Genomic DNA, 5,010 nt, shown 5'->3' on the forward strand with positions numbered 1-5,010 from the left:
GATGCCTGCCCGCGGCTGGAGGTCGTCAAGCGATCTGTCTGCATTGAAGGTGCACGCCGGGCTTTCGCCCGTGTGAAATTGCAGTGGGTCAAGCTAGACGCTGTGAAGCTTATCAAGGAGGGGCCGCCAGAGGGCAAGGAGCACCGCCACCCCGAGATGTACTACGAGGGTGTTCTGCCGGGCGCCCGTCTAATCGCGGACGTGTGTTCGAAAGATGTAATATTTGAATGAGACTTGCTCGTTTTATCCTGTATGTATGAAAACTTGTTTCATATGCACTATGCAACGCTTGTTGGAATTTAAAATATTACCTTCTGTTTGGCTGTTTATCCAATATGAGAGATGGCTAGTCCTCGGCTTCTGCCCCCATGCCACGAGTCCTGGGGTGTTCGGGATAAACCTGAGCACTCTTGTTCCCATATTTGGGTCCTTCGAGGGAGGTGCTCAGCACAACGAACAAGGCAACCGGACTAATAATGCTTTATCACTCTCACTTAGCCATAGAATTCTATAATTTTAAATTTCGGCGAAGCTCCTGGTATTCGGAAGGCCGAATTCGGGCGCGATACACGCCTGTAAGCCGGACAGGGCCGGCCCCTCGCCCTAAGCGGCATAAGTCTTTAGGGACTCAAAAAACCTCGCCGAACAGCGACCAGTCTCTCGCCTTATCATGGCAGTCAGTTTTAGCTTTCTCTACTGAGGTGCTCAGCCCGGCAGAACCGGGGCACAATCGCAGTAGTTCTCCTAGCGCTACCTTAGCCGATAGAGCGGAACGTAAGGTACCAAAACATAGGAGCCGGGCAAACCCAACATTTGACCAAAGACATGATTCGGAGCTAATGCATATAATGCTATAAGTTTAGGGTGCCGCACTTGTGAAAGTGTTCGGACTTTTCACACCGCATTGTGGGGTACGTAAGCCTCTGGTGTGTTGGCCGTACCAGAGTGTACGGTTGCAAGGCGTCATTAATGAACATATATATATATATATATAACAAGAATGCAATAATAGTCGTAATGTCATGCATTGTTTATTGAAAAATTGCGTTAAAGCAGAGTGATACAGATAGTGCGATAAGCAAAGAGTAGGACTATGTCCCTTCCAAGGGCAAGCTGAGGAATGATATGAAATCGAATATTTCGCTCGTTACTATAATCAACCTGGGAATTCCGTGGTATGACGTAGCTGTTCGCCTCCTTGGTTGCTGTATCATGTGTTCGGCAATAGTGCTGCCGGACAGTGTTTCCAGAGATTAAGGTCTTGAAAGAAAAAGAAAAATAACCAAACAGGGAGCCCCTAGTGCGGTTTAGGCCGCGTTTTGGGCCGTGCCGCAGTTGTACTCCCTCCCCACCTGTGCCCATGGTATTTTTAATGCGTAATTATGTACGCGCGACACGAGTTTCGCCGCTGGGCTGGGATTGGGGTGGCCGCCGTATTGCTACGCGAGCTTAGATCGCGCTAGGCGGCCTATTTGCCGATTGCCCCGAGCGCGCTTGAAGGTGTCCGGGCTTTGAAGCGCCAAACTGGTTGATTGCCTTGAGAGGTTGCTTTGCGCTTCTGCTGCGAGGGCCGCAGTGTGCTCCTCTGTCCGGAGAGAGTGCTCTGTGTTTCCATTAACTGTAATAACTCCGTGAGGTCCTAGCATCTTGAGCTTGAGGTATGCATAATGCGGTACCGCATTGAATCTAGTGAATGCGGTTCGCCCGAGCAGCGCGTGATAACCACTGCGGAAAAGGACTATATCGAAGATTAACTCTTCGCTTCGGAAATTGTCCAGGGATCCGAAGACCACTTCCAGTGTAATTGAGCCTGTGCAATGGGCCTCTACACCTGGAATGATGCCCTTAAAGGTCGTTTTCATGGGTTTGATCCTTGAGGGGTCTATACCCATTTTGCGCACTGTGTCCTGATAAAGCAGGTTCAGACTGCTGCCGCCGTCCATAAGGACTCGAGTGAGATGAAATCCATCGATGATTGGGTCTAGGACCAGTGCGGTGAATCCGCCATGACGGATACTAGTGGGGTGGTCCCTGCGATCGAAGGTGATCGGAAAGGAGGACCAAGGGTTGAACTTTGGGGCGACTGGCTCCAATGCATATACGTCCCTGAGCGCACGCTTCCGCTCCCTCTTGGGGATGTGGGTTGCATATATCATGTTCCCCGTCCGCACTTGCGGGGGAAACCTCTTTTGTCCTCCAGTGTGGGGCTGTCGGGGCTCCTCCTCGTCATCGCTATGCGGCCCCTTGTCCTTGTTTTCGGCAATTAACTTGCCGGCCTGCTTGAACACCCAACAATCCCTGTTGGTGTGATTGGCTTGCTTGTCTGGGGTGCTGTGTATTTGACACAAGCGATCGAGTATACGGTCCAAGCTGGACGGACCCGGCGTACTTTGTTTGAATGACTTTTTCTGCTGACCGGGTTTAGAGCCTTTGAATCCGGCATTGACTGCCGTATCCTCAGTATTTTCGCTGTTAATGCGGCGATTATGCTTGTTGCGACGTGACCTGCTATTGCCGTCCTTGGTATCTGAGGTACCGTGGTTCTTTGATATGTTATTACCGTGAGCCAGCCAGCTGTCTTCTCCCACACAAAAGCGGGTCATGAGCATCGTGAGAGCTGCCATAGATTTCGGCTTTTCCTGACCAAGGTGCCGGGCTAGCCACTCATCTCAGATGTTGTGCTTGAAAGCCTCTAAGGCCTCCGCATCCGGACAGTCGACGATTTGATTTTTCTTTGTAAGGAACCGAGTCCAGAATTGCCTGGCCGACTCTTCTGGCTGCTGAATTATGTGGCTCAAGTCATCGGCATCTGGTGGTCGCACATAAGTGCCCTGAAAGTTGTCGAGGAATGCGGCTTCCAGATCTTCCCAATAGCTAATGGAGTCCGTTGGCAAGCTGTTAAGCCAATGCCGTGCTGGTCCTTTGAGCTTTAGTGGGAGGTATTTGATGGCGTGTAAGTCATCGCCACGGGCCATGTGGATGTGGAGGAGGAAATCCTCAATCCATACTGCGGGATCTGTTGTGCCGTCGTATGATTCAATATTTACAGGTTTGAAACCTTCTAGGAATTGATGTTCCATTACTTCGTCTGTGAAGCATAAGGGGTGTGCGGTGCCTCTGTATTGGGCTATATCACGACGCAGCTCGAATGGGTCTTACCCGCTGTGTTCGGCCCGGCCGGATTTGCTTTTACCATATCCGGCGTGACGTTTGTCGTCTCGCAGAGTGGTGCGCCCTCGTGATCCGTAGATCGATCTTGAATGCTTTGTCTTGTCCTCCAATATGTCTCGCAGGTCTGGCGTATCTCCCCATGCCTTTTTATTTGAATGGCGTTGGGGTGGAGGCTGAGCTTTTGGCTGGAATGCCTCTCTATCGCGGCCACGAGGTGGCCGACCAGCCGTATCATACGCTTCTTCCTCCAGTCGGGGAAGTAACCTGCGCCTTGGGTAACTCTTGGAGGGACGCTCGAGTTTATATTCCTCGGCCGCGAGGACTTCAGTCCATTTTTCAGCTAGCAGATCTTGATCAGCTTGAAGTTGTTGCTGCTTTTTCTTCAGGCTATTTGCCGTGGCCATAAGCCAGCGCTTGAAGCGCTCTTGTTCGACGGGATCCTCTGGTATGGCGAATTCATCGTCGCCGAGGCTTGCCTCGTCTTCGGAGGGGGGCATGTGATCATCCTCCTCCTCTCCGTCTGCCTCTCTCTCAGGAGAGCTGGCTCCTTCATCCTCCTACTCTAAATCTTGCTGCAGGGGATTGTTGTTGTCTTCGGCACTATCCGGAGTGTTATTATGTCCTGTGCCGGTATCACCACTTTTGCTTTGGCGGGACTTAGAGCGGCGCCGCTGACGTCGGCGCTTGGGTTGCTTCTTGGAGGGGTCATCCTCCGCTATCTCGTCGCCATTGCCTTCATTGGGTGTATCCACCATGTATATGTCATATGACGAGGTGGCTTTCCAGTGCCCTATAGGTGCTAGTTCATGTTCTTCTCCTACATCGTCGTCCATACCTTCGATGTCTTTGGAGTCGAAGTCGAGCATGTCGGTTAAATCATCGACAGTGGCTATGAAGTGGGTGGTGGGTGGGCATCGAATTTCTTCGTCGTCCGCATCCCAATCCCGTTGGCCATAATCTGGCCAAGGCTCTCCTGACAAAGAGAGAGACCTTAGTGAATTCAGAATTTCGCCGAAGGGCGAGTGTTGAAAGATATCCACGGCGGTGAATTCCATGATCGGCGCCCAATTGGATTCGATTGGCAGGGGCGCGGATGGTTTGGAGTCCGGGGAAGAGTCCGGCTCCTTGGAGTCACGAGCTGCGCAGAGGGTTAGGCATGTGTTCAGCTCGATCGCCGTTGAGACTGCAGCCCCTAAGGCGGTGTCTAACCACCCGTCCTCGATTGGTGCAGTTGGCTCCGAACTAAGGGTCGGAGCCGATGCGGACGCGGCCTTTGGGGTACTGCTCAGCGGCAGAGCTAGGTCATACCCATCGCGACAGTGCGGCGCGCCCGGTTGTGGCTCGAATCCGTCGAAGATCAAGTCTCCGCGGATGTCGGCGTGTAGTTCAAACGTCCAAATCTGACCTGATGGCCAGGGGCGTAGCTTTCAATCTGCTCCAGATGGCCAAGCGAATTAGCCCACAGTGCAAAGCCGCCGAATATGAAGATCTGTCCGGGGATAAAAGTCTCACCCTGGACCGCATCGCTATCGATGATAGTGGGAGCCATCAAGCCTAACAGCGACGACACAGAGGAACTCTCAATGAAAGCACCAATGCCGGTGTCAAAACCGGCGGATCTCGGGTAGGGGGTCCCGAACTGTGCGTCTAGGCCGAATGGTAATAGGAGGCAGGGGACACGAAGTTTTACCCAGGTTCGGGCCCTCTTGATGGAGGTAAAACCCTACGTCCTGCTTGATTAATATTGATGATATGGGTAGTACAAGAGTAGATCTACCACGAGATCAGAGAGGCTAAACCCTAGAAGCTAGCCTATGGTATGATTGTACGTTGTGATTG

Source organism: Triticum dicoccoides, chromosome 5A (genome assembly GCF_002162155.2).
Source record: "Triticum dicoccoides isolate Atlit2015 ecotype Zavitan chromosome 5A, WEW_v2.0, whole genome shotgun sequence".
Taxonomy (NCBI): Eukaryota; Viridiplantae; Streptophyta; class Magnoliopsida; order Poales; family Poaceae; genus Triticum; species Triticum dicoccoides.